This window comes from Aplidium turbinatum, chromosome 13 (genome assembly GCF_918807975.1).
Source record: "Aplidium turbinatum chromosome 13, kaAplTurb1.1, whole genome shotgun sequence".
NCBI lineage: Eukaryota > Metazoa > Chordata > Ascidiacea > Aplousobranchia > Polyclinidae > Aplidium > Aplidium turbinatum.
In genome coordinates, this window is record NC_137484.1 from 10,755,129 (window position 1) to 10,767,739 (window position 12,611).

The 12,611-nt window shown below is 37.0% G+C and overlaps 1 non-coding gene across 1 annotated transcript; it reads right to left on the reverse strand.

Annotated features, from left to right (window-relative positions):
* Positions 1–612: 612 nt before the first annotated feature.
* On the reverse strand, positions 613–718 carry LOC145782652 (U6 spliceosomal RNA). The gene has a single exon (XR_014290877.1). It is a non-coding gene; the product is annotated as a U6 spliceosomal RNA (small nuclear RNA).
* Positions 719–12,611: the final 11,893 nt, after the last annotated feature.

A 12,611-nucleotide genomic window follows, 5' to 3' on the forward strand; every position in this document is an offset into this window, starting at 1 on the left:
CTGTTTTTATGAATGAAAAGGAATGAACGAGCCGTTTGTAAAACAAGTTCGTCTATCTATGATGTAGACCAGGGGTCACCAAATGGCGGCCCGCGGGCCGCATGCGGCCCGCCACGCTGCATCGCTGCGGCCCGCGGAAGGTATCAGCGTACAAGTATAACAAAAAATAATTTTCTTGAGGAGTTAATGAGCACGAAGGCAAAAAATACTTTCCGGGAAGCATATTTTCGCTTTGCATACGATTCCACCGACCGACCAATCAGATTATAGTTTTAGGTGGGGGTTGCTTAAAGTTATTCCAATGCGATGTCCAGCCACACTGTCCCAGTGGTTGATTAAAACGTTTTTTTTCGAATTTCGAAATTGTCTGTGAGCATAGGGTTGCTTATTTTAAGTTTGCAAATGTCATGTAAACACTAGTGTGCGTTTCACCGTTATTGTGTTTCATGAGCAGTATTCCCTGTATGCAAGTTTTTGTTGGCAAAATAGGTCGGTGTGCCAACTCAATTTATAATAAATTGGCAAAATATTATATATACTGTAGATTTAAAGACTTTTTCTGATTGTATTATAAAAATATTTAGCTTAGTACTGCAAAACGTTTTTTTTTGAAGAAATATGGAACGTTTCACGATTTTGCGTGTCACCCTTGCGCGGGGCCATGCTAATTTTCTCTGTATCGTTCCAATTTTAGTATATGTTCTGCCGAAGCAAGTACTGCAAAATGTTGTTAATCAACAATTCTTGCCATGCTGATAAGCACCGTAAGTGAGAGTTGTCAATAATAAAATAAAGACGGTTTTTATTGACTCTCACAAAAAGGATGAAAAACTAACTTATTGCTTTTTTAGAGGGAAGACTGTTCATGAATTACGATAAAATTACGATTTTTTGGTGATTTCCACAAGCGTTTGTTTCATGGTACATGGTTTCTTTTTCCCTGTTATTGGAGCCTATTTTTCGCTGATATGTTTGCAGGTCACTATTGTTGCCTGTATTGCGATGTGTCAAACATTTCCTTTTTCACTGAAAGTCTGAAACTGTTAATTGCAAGATATCTTTTGCGAAGTAAAGTAACAACACCACTCTTGCTTGGCGATGAATATTCTGATGAAACCGCTCGCCTCGCTATAAGTGCACAAAACAGGTGGCCTCGTTTATTAGGCATTGTTAAAAAAGTCAAAAGTGTTGTAAAAGGAGCTTGGCCTGGCAGTAGCGTTGTTCGATTAATTTTGTTGCTGCGGTATTCGAACATAAGTATGAACAACATGTAACGCTGGATACTGGGAACAAAGTGCGTTCTTTTCTAGCATAAGAGTCAACCTACCTATCATTTTATTAGTGCGGCCCGCCACAGCTCTCCTTAGTACCAAAGTGGCCCGCATGCAAAAAAGGTTGGTGACCCCTGATGTAGACTAACAATGCATGGCAATTGAGCTAGCGTGATAAAGATGTGGCAAGTTTGTGAATGTTTATGGGCTGTTAATATCATGCTGTAAAATATTGATGCCACAGACAATTCAGTGCCACTTGGTTGTTCTAGTGTTAAACATTAATATGTTTTTTTTTAATTAATCTGATTTTGGGTGGGCCCACTGTCAATCTGGGTGAGCCTGTGCTAATCTGGCCCACCCGGTAGATCCACCCCTGACATGAAGTGCAAGATTTTTTATTAAAACAAAAATTAAAGTCGGCTATAATTTAAAAGCACGAGCGCCTAATTTCTCACTCCGCTTTTTTTCCTGAATCAACCAGTTTCCTTTTATTTTCAAAGTTGTCAACAATAATAACACAGCTTTAATTAGTAGTTGTAGCAACTGAACAAAAAAAGGAAAATTTTCTAATGCCGGAGATATCTCAACGGTTTTGAAATATTTCGGGGGCACTGAATCCGAATCACTGACCAGTGTAACCAGTGTAATCACTTTTATCAAAGGTATTTGGGAAATGAGAATTTAAAGCTACAATGCAATCTAATCACAGCAAAATTTTGTTTAAAGAGTTGAAGATGAGTTATACATGCAACAGGTTTTGGATTTCGCTATAAGCAAATCATCTTTTTCTTTCTCAGACGCAAGAGGAAGATGGTGTACGAGAGGTGTGCAAAAGGAAGATGAAGATGATGGTAGTCACTCTATAACTACTAAGGTCTTTTAGCGATAGAGCTCATTTTTAATGTTTGTATCGTATTGTCATCACATTGTCACCCTACTTATTTTCACGGCATTATGCAAGATAAAACACGATCGGTAGCGTTTTGAAAGTCTTCAGTTTGGTCCGACCTGGAATCGATCTCAGATTTACCAGCACGAGAGCCGAAGATGAAACCACTCGGCCACTGAACTGCTTTGGGTTTCACAATTGGATTACTTGAAAATGTCAGCATGTCGTAAATTAAAGGTGGGATGTAGACTGAGGGCATAGCTTTTAGATAAGCAGTTGTGCGTAATTACTTGCATTGTTCCTCTAATTACCATCGTTTCAAGGATAATAATACAATGCAATATTGATACAAAACACTTTACAAAAAGAAAAGCGTGTGCATGAAAGCAATTTTAACACAACATTTTTCACTGAGGTTTGAAAGGTATCCATTTTCATTTGCCAGCTAAGAAACAAGCTATTGAAGTAATTTTGAAAATACGTTTAAACATATCTAGGCTAGGTGTATACTGTATAGTCGTAGGCAGGCCCGGATTAAGGTCAAATGGGGCCCCTGTGCTAATGCATTTTATGGGGGCCCTTACCAGCTTACGTGGAGCGTAATGGAAGTAGCCTAAGCTGGTTTCGCTTGCAGAGGAAACCGAGCCTTGCTTAGGTACAAGTTAGATAACTTTGAAATAGCACGTGATCGATGATTAAATAAGCATATGTGCAAATTAAGTCAACAATGTTTACGGTATAATGGATGCAAAATCACACACATTAAATCAACGAAACCGTGCAAGGGAAAACATTGTGGCAAGGGACCACTGTTAGTACTGCACACTACACTGCAAATTGCAATGAAAGGTTATTCTGAATTTTTATTCTAAAGTGCTCTTTCATTCACTACTAACTACCAATAGGATTTAGAAAACTAACATGAAATTCAGCCGAATGACTTTTTTCTGGCTTTCTTTGCTGCAAAGTCTGTAAGGATAGCATCAAAATTGAGAAGTCGCAGTTTATCACACTCTATGCTGAGAAGGCTCAGATTAGCCAACCGCTTTTGTGTCATTGTAGACCGATGTACGTTTTTGATTCTTTTCAGCTTAGAGAATGATCTTTCTCCAGAACAGTTAGTGACCATCATACAAAGAAACAATCTAAGAATTGTTTCTACATTAGGGAAAGCAGCTTCAACTTTATTATTCTCTATTATCTGGTACATGGTTTCATGACTAAAACTTGCTTCATTTCCATAAGCCTTTTTGAGATAATATTTTAAGTATAATATTTTTAGATTAATATTTTATTTTATTTATTTCATTTTCAGGAAAAGTGGGGCCCTCTGTCTGCGGGGCCCCTGTGCTTTAGCACACCCTAGCACAATGGTTAATCCAGGCCTGGTCGTAGGCTATCAGTTTTACTGATTTTGAAGCTTAATTAATGAAGAAAGTGCAGTGGGTGCTGTATTGAATGAGCTATCCGCTCATACCAGGCATCGAAGTTGAGAGAAAGGAATAAATAACATGCAGTTTGATAAAGATTTCAAACTTTTCTGTTTATAAGTTTCAGTTTTCATCTGATTATTGTTTCGGCAAGAATCCGAAGCTAAAGCGTTACTTTTCTGCGTTTGACTTTTAATACTGCTGTGGCATGCAGTTTTGCACTCATGCATTGTAAATAATTGTTGAACTGGTTTAGGCTAAGAGCAACATCTGATGCTAGAACACCACCAAATATTTTTCGATTACCACACAAGAAAGTTGTTTAAAGTATTTTTTTTTTTTGTTAAACTGAAGTATTTCTGTTATAGATTTGATAGATTTCAATAGAATCATAAATTTTGGGAAAGAAAATACATTTTTTATCTACTGTATCGTAGCGAGGGTACAGTTATTGTTAGGCTATTGTTTGGTTTTTGCTTGATTAATTATCAGACAGCCAGTGCTAATTTACAAAACTGAGTCAATAGACTTAGATTAGTTTTTAATGGATATCAAAATTTGCGAAATTTTGTGATTGTTGTTTTTGTTGTCAAAAACTCATAAATACACGAAAAAAAATCAAGTTTTGGAAACTTTATGGTATCCTCAGTGAAGCTTGCTAAAAAAAGTTCTTTTGTTTTATAAGAATAGTTCTATTCTAATAGTCTACCGAAATGTGTCAAATACTTTTTTAATTTTTACTTTAAAAAATGCAAACAAGATCGCCATTGTCTTTGCTCTTCCATTTCTTTCATCGTCATGTCATGTACATTTTACAGTGCAATTACGTAATGCTAACTTGCAATGTGTAGCCTATTAGTCATTGGAAAACTCATAGATCTAAATATATTCCATGAAGATTTATGGCCATTTATAGAATACATTCTCAACCATGAAGGAGGAAGCCATAATATCACTGTTGTCGTCGCACGAACAGCAATCACATGTTTAGGAACAAGAATTTTGCTAGAATTGTAAAGGGAATATTACAGGATACTTGGTATCCGAATACCTAAAGGTCACTATATGCCATATCGCATTCACACGGTCAATTCATTGGTTGCTTTCGGTATTATTTGACCTTTATTCGCTTTTCGTAGCAAAATTCAGGCCTTATATGTTTGCATTTTCACGTGTAGCACTATAGAGGTCTGCACAGTTATTTCATGTTATAGATTCTTGTTCTATGGTAGGAAAAATTGAAAAGGAAATTTGACTCAATAGTTGATTATGACCGGTGCAAGTCAGGCCAAATCGGAATTCGATGAAACACACTTGATTTCTGGTTAAAATTAGGACAAGTAGGAATTTTCGGAAAGTTCTAAGCTATGCCGGCTATTAAGCCATAAAAGTAAACCTGCCGGATAAAATTGTACAGAAATACCGGGAAGCGCAGTAGTTTTAAGCCATATGCAGGCCATTAAACTAAAAAAATAAATGTGACGGATGAAATTTTACAAAAGCACCGGGCAGCGCTGGAGAGGTCATCCAGGTGAAAACCAAGCTGATGGCTTGCTGAGGTCACGTCACTGGCTGGTGGCCATGTCGAGGCATGATGACAAAAATTGTTTATTGCGTTGTTTTTTTAAGTAGTTATTCATGCAGACCAAGGTAATCCCCATCATGCTGCATACAGCCATTTCATCAAGTGTTCCTCTGCACAAAGACCATTAATGTGCCACTGTTTATTTTGTGCGTGATCGAGTGTTCAAAATCTCCTAGACAATGAAGTCATTGTAGTCATGTCCTGTCGATGCAATTAGTGGGCGTCGTGCAGTGTATCACGTGACCAGGTTCACCACATCAACTGCATCCTTTTCTCTAGTTCAGTGGTTCCCAATCTTTTTGTTGTCACAGACCCCTTTAGACAAATTATTAATTCTGCGGACCCCTACCTAAATTTTGTCTGAAACTCAATTAACATACTATTGACTATTGCAAAGAAATTTATTTTCACACGAGTCAGTTCAATCACAGTAGGCTACTATTGACTATTGTAATAATTATGCTACTCAACTAGTCTACTGTACGGTGTCATATTGCATTGCCGCTGTGACTCCTGCGGCAAGTATCAGGTTAAACAGTTGCTCAAATAAGAAAATGAATGGATTGTTCAAGAAATGTCAGCAGCATTTGAATATTAAGGTGACCCTAAGTGCCATGCCGAAACTTTTTCAACGTAAGCAATTTTAATGAAATGGTTGTTGTTGCCTTTCTTGAACTAAACGACTGAACTGCGGTTGAGTTTTTGACAATGCAACACGCATGTCATCTTCAACGTCCACTGTCCAGGCGATTTCGATGTTGTTATTGTAACAAGAGCTGAGAACCCTGCCTCGCAAAGGTAAGTGGTTATGAATGGTAACAAAACAATATTCGCTTGCTTTGCCAAGAATGGGTAGGTTTACAGTTGTGAGCACCGAAATTCTTCCGCAGTTTTTGAATGAAATTCAATGCGTAATAACTCTTTTGATCTCAAATCAATTAGGTCATCTTTACTGAGGTCGTCATCGTTAATGCTGTTCAAGTCAAAAAGAAAAGGATTTCGAATCCATGTTTCAACTTCGTTCGGCAGGTGTTCTAAATTAAAATAACGTTGAAATGAGATTTGCAGTGTTTCAATTGTGCGCAAAATTTTTCTTTCATAGAAATCAAAAGAGTACATTCTCTTTGAGCTTCATCCATCAAGATAAGATCTTCTAACATTGGAAAGTTAGCGTAATTACCTGCTTCCAATGTGCGTTTCCAACCCGACAACTTGGCTAAAAACGCTTTCAGCTGCATCAATTATTGTCATACCTGGTCCTTAAATGCCATGAGTAACATTGTTAATATGACCGAAAATATCGGCTAAGTAGGCCATGCCGTATAGAAAACTTTTACTTTCGAACAATTTTTAAGAGGGAACCTTCTTTTGCTTTCAAATGAGTTGATACCTCATTTTTTAGCTGCTGCAGTCGTTTTAAAACTTCTCTAGATAACCAACGTACCTCAGAATGATACAAAAGTACTCCGTCATCTGACCCTACTTCTTGACAGAGCGCTTTAAAAGTACGGTGGTTTACAGCTCTGCTTTTGATGAAATTAACGACTTTCACGCAATTCGTCAGAATTTCTTTGAGACTTGCCAGTAAAGTTTTTGCTGCTAAGGCGTACCTGTACAAGAAGCAATGAGTAACAACTACACGAGGAGCTTCGTTTTTTACTAAAGCAGCAAATCCGGATTTGTTCCCGAGCATAGCTCGTGCTCCATCCATGCATATAGAACAAAGTTGTTTTATTTCCAAATTTCATCAAGGTAATCACGGACCCCCAAATGCTTTCTCACGAACCCCCAAGGCAGTAGCGTAGCCAGGAATTTTGAAAGGGGGGTTTTGACCACCCAGCGGTGGGGGGTCTGGGGGGCCTCCCCCAGAAAATTTTGAAAAATTACTTTAAATTTGGTGCATTTTCAGAGCATTTTCAACAAAAATGTGGGTACGAATATTCCTGTAAAATGGTGCTGTCCGGTAGCATAGCAAAAGGATAAGATCATGTTTTCTTCGGCATTTTTCGGAAATGAAGCTAAGTCTCTATGTTTTCTTGTTGCTAATTCCTGGCTGTGATGTTTGGTATTGGCAAAGCTCGCTCTTTTAATGCAATTTTTTTTTAAATTGGGCAATTTTTTTTTAGACTGAAAGCATCATTCTCAATATCGTGACGTCACAGGCGTGCCAAAGGGGGGGGTTGTAACCCCCAAAACCCCCCCCTTGGCTACGCCACTGCCCCAAGGGGTCCGAGAACTCCAGGTTGGGAACCACTGCTCTAGTTGTTCGGTAAGAACACGAGACTGATAAAAGAAGAGGAAAACTGCCAAGAAGTTTGATGAATTGAATGAACACAAGCTCAAGTTAAGAAAAAAAGTTAAGTTTTTTGCTTGAAAACAATAAGAGTGTTTTTGCACGGTATAAAAGTACAGGAATACACCTTTGAAACTCAAACTAATTTGACTTCGTTTGTTTATGTCCAAAGCTCAAGCCTCAATTGAATATAAACGTAAATCCAGTGTAGCCTACTTTTCTTTCAACTGCAGAGCTTTCAGATGAAACGAAACAATTGCACGTATGTAAATACGAAGACTATCCAGGCTTCATTCTCACTCCCATTGTTTGCCTTATTTGTAGTTGGAAAGATGATGAAAACGGCATATCAATTTCAGGTAATATGTTCGTGTTATGTTGTGAGCAGTTTATTCACAAAAAAATAAGTTGAATCATGTTTGTCGTACACGAAAGCAAGTTATCACAGACACCAGACAATCAATAAGTCTTTGAACGTTCATTTGTGGAATGAAGCATTGTGTCTACTTGTCGACATCAGGCCTACTTTTCAGACTTGTCGTAATGTATACAGACACGAGCGTTAACGTTGCTTACAACACTCAAGCTTGTTGTTTGATTCATAAATTGTGACAATGTTTATATCCATGCACATGACGCGTTTTTGACGTGATAACTTACAACGTCACAAGTCGTTCAATCAACGTCATTTTTATGGTGTAGTCTGTTTGTATCCATTCCTTAATTGGCCCACTTTACTTGTTTACTTACAAAGTAAGTATTGATCCTTTTTTACAGTTGTTTTATTTTTACAAATGTAACTTATTTTTTATACTTTAAATTTATTGTTTGATTGTTCCAGCTAGTTGGTTGAGTGATGCTACGAAGCGAATAGACATGAAACCAGGAATCTCAAAATTGTGTTCTTAGAAGGGATCTACAGAGCTCTGACAGTCCTGCAAAAGAGGACTAAAACGAGTAGAGGTTGAACTCGGTACAGAGTCTAAGTTCAGAAGGCCTGACTCAAAACTCTTTCTGAAGGGTTCCTCTCACTTATGGAAAATTGTTATCACGACCGCGAAGCTATTTTTCCTCAGCAAGAAATTGTGAAAAAAAGTATGTTTTTTTAAAGGTATAAACAAGAAACTTGCAAGTCTTGAAAAGCTGTATGAAGCTTTGTTTACAATCTAGCCCACTTCAGTGATGCAAAAGATCTTTTTCAGCCATTAGACTATTTGTCACGAAACCGATAAAGTGCATGCTGAAGTTTTTCACGCTTGCATTTTCATGAGCTTATAAAAATTACTGATAAAACGTGTTTTGCGAGTAACGTTTAGTAAAAGTGTAATTGCTGTTGTCTTAGTAGTTTTTGCTCAACCAGTTTTGTAGTTTTACTTTTTATTGTCTGTGTCTACTTTGGTGTCGCCTACATTATTTATATTTTGTATGTGGTTATTTTGCAGCAGGCATTCAAATTAGCCAGCTTGCCATATGCCACTGATGATCTAGAACAGCCTGGTCCAATTTCTTTTCATCGCAGCCCAAAAAATTTTTTTTATCTTGCGGCCCAATTTTTTAAATAGCGATTCATAGGCTTATTGGTGGCAAATTATGCATAGCCTATGGCAATAGCTACTCCTCTCTAAAACCTCTCCAGCTTGTTTCACCCTAAAAGGGGGATCATCTTGAACTTTATCAACTTTAGATTTTAATTTTAGACAATAGCGTTGGTATCCACGAGAATCGTAGTTGTGGCCATGCGAACACAAGCGTAAAGAGCCTCGTTTCCAAGTTGATTTCGATTTTTGGTTTTAATATTGTTCATTGCCAAAAACGTACATTTGCAAATGTAGGCTATACTTCCCAACATCGAGTGGCATACAGGTTCAGAACATCTTTTAAAAGGGGAAACTTCTCCTTTGACACTAACTTCCAAAAGCTTGCAGGATTTTCCATTTACTTTGACAACAAAAACGGATCGTTCCGAAGTTCACATAATTGGAGTTGAAGCTCTGGGGGCTGTGTACTAACTCTCATGCCCATGTGAACATTTTTTGAACAAAGTGGTATTGTTATACATCACAAAGGATCATTTACAAAGTTTTTTTGTCAATTACAATAACAAAGAAACAAAAATTGAAGTGATATTGCTAGAATAAAGCAAAGATGACTATCAGTTCGTGCGCCAAAAAACGGAGCTCGCGGCCAGGTTCGGACCGCGGGCCTGCAGTTGGAACACGCTGATCTAGAAGGCCGTTTCGCGTCTACTTGTTTTGTGCTTCCCGCAATTATAAAGAACTAAAAATGTATAATCATTAGACGATTAGACATTTACGATTAGACGATTAGACGATTACGACATTAGACTTCATACACTGAAATGAAGATCCCACCATCAGAGTCCCTCCCCCCAGGAGCAAACGCTCCTTGGGCAAAGTGGAAAACATTAAATCGACTCCGAACCGGTGTTGGACGTACTAAGTCTGCAATGGTGGAGTGGGGCTACGACACGGGCCCTGCTGTATGTATCTGTGGCACCGAGCCCCAAACAGCGGACCACCTTCTTGTTTGCCCTCGGCTTGCCACCCGGTGCAGTAGGTGGGACCTGTCAGTGTACAACTCCGTTGCGGAAGAATGTGTCAATCTGTGGTGTATCAACAAACTTTAGAAGACTCGATAGAAGAAGAAGATTAGACGATTGAATAGTAAAAGTATTTTTAACGTAATAAAAAGTTTAATATCGTGCCAAATTGCATGTTTTTCAAAACACTGAAAATCCTAGGTCTTGCGGGTTTTTTGTTCTTCAAGTACTCAAAACCAGAATTTTTTTAACATTATTTTTATTTGATTTGTTTCATAGACAATACAATAATTTTTAGTTTCGTTAACCAAAATTGTAGTTTTTTTGTCATAAGTTTATTACATTCAACGCGTTTATAAAATTTTGAAAAGCTTCCAAATTTTTTCATTTTTTTTTGTATTATTTATATCATACATAGAGAACACAATAAATTTGAGTTTTGTAAACAAATCGTCATAAATAAGAATTCTTAGAATTTTTATTCCGTCATATTAAAAACAGCTATAAATTTAATGTATTTAGATGCATTTAGCTTCTTCGATGCACTCCCACTTTCTATAGTATAGTCTATATAGCCAATAAAAGCTTAATATTGATAAAAAAAATGTTTTTTTAGGTCTTGTTCGGACGCTCTATTTTGTCACTGCACAATAAAACTGACGAAAGCTTAAACCAAAGTCTAACTTTCTTAGTTTATCTTCATAAACGAAAGTAAATTTTCACAACAGACTATATTTTAGAATGGTCATGTCTGAGCTGTTTCTGCACGAAAGTATAAATAGAAAATAAAATATAATCTTTCGTGTTTTAGAGTTTTAAAATTATATGGTAGAGTTTTGAAAAGGGGTTTACTTTGTTATGGCACAAAATAGAAAAATATATCACACGATTAGTGCAATTATTGGCTTCCTGACGAAGGCTCTGTGAGTTGCCGAAAACGTTCGATTTACTTCTTTATTTTTGCATATGTAAATAAAATAATGTTAGATCTAGTTGATTGCTTATTTTTACATGTTTGCGCTACAAACAAAGCTATGCATGAATAAAAGACTTCTTCAAATATTTTTAAATTACGCCTCTGATTACCCTGTGGAAAGAGGTTAATTGAGTATAATTGTTTTCACGCATTCTTGGAAAAACAAACTTTAGACACCGTTTTCTCATTTTATAGATTTTTTGAAAAGTATTGCCGATTAAACTTTACAACTAAAATTTTTTACTGCACGTTTTTTTGACGCTTTGGCCGAGTTAAAAACACAGTTCCGCTACAGTAGCAATTCCGAAATGTTTGCGCCTCTTTTGCCCTTTTAAGGCATTACAGTCTTGACTGGAATTTCGACATCATTAAGAACTAGTCCTCAGCCGGAGAACCAGCCAAAAATTCCTATTTTTCTTGTAAAACGGATATTGCGTATCACCTATCATAAAATTGAAACCCATGTTTTGAAACTTAGCCTTCGTATCTCGTACGTTCGAAACGCTGAGCAAGGCTCGTCGAAACAAATGTCCAATTCAGCCACGATTATCCATAAAGTATTGTCGAGCAGGCGAGGACAGATTTCAGCTCCAAATATGTCTATAAAAAAGAAGAGAATAAAGTTTTTCGTTAATGTTTTAGTATTTCTGTCTGTACAGCTTCCGAAAGGACCATGCTTTAAAGTTACAACTGACAGCGTTTTCTATTCGTTGTTTCGTGGCTAATTGTTCATTCATTTTGAGAAGGCAATCATGCTAAACCGACATTTAACATCAGACAATGCCAAATAGTTTGATCGATGTCATCGTGACAATACAGTGGGCTTAATTCATCAAATGCAGAGCTACAAATCCTTGTTTGTGCTTTTTTGTAACTTAACGACTTGTTACAGGTCTCTTGCAAGTTTTGTATGCAAATTTACTCATTCACTACCAAGATGAGATTAAAGTTGCTGTCAATATCGGCAGATGTCGATCGCCTATGACCACTTGCAATGCGTTGTACATTTTACAGTATAGGAATACACAAATATTATAAAATTAAGTTCTTGCTATGGCGATTTGTAGCAAAAAACAAAGCACTAAACTTTTCAACCTGGTTTATGAAGATTTTCTGATTAATTGGTTGTAGCTGTCGCATGCTGCTCTCTGACTGTCACTTTCAAGATCCATCATATTTTGTCATCTGATCATGACAATTTCTTTTTCCTGAATTTTTAATTTGCCTTTGGCAAATTTTTTGGAATCCGCATCCTTGAAAAACTAGTTTATTGATATGAGGTTCACACAGCTTACAATAGATCACATCACGACTGAATTTAATCAGCTCACATAAACTACTAAGCATGATGAACCTCGTTGTCTTCGAAATCACCTATCAGACATGTTAGTTTTTCTAAAGCCGATGTCTTATCAGCTCCATTCATATTTGTTTGCAGCTTTCAAAGGCAAAACAGTTCTGTTTTTGAACTTTTCTGATTTGTAAGCGCTCGTCTTTGTTTAGGCAATAACTTTAATTAATCTCATGTCAAGAGGAATTGATCAGTTTCAAATGTACAGCGTTGTTTACGCTTTCTAGTATGATCGCTTTTATCCAATGGTAGC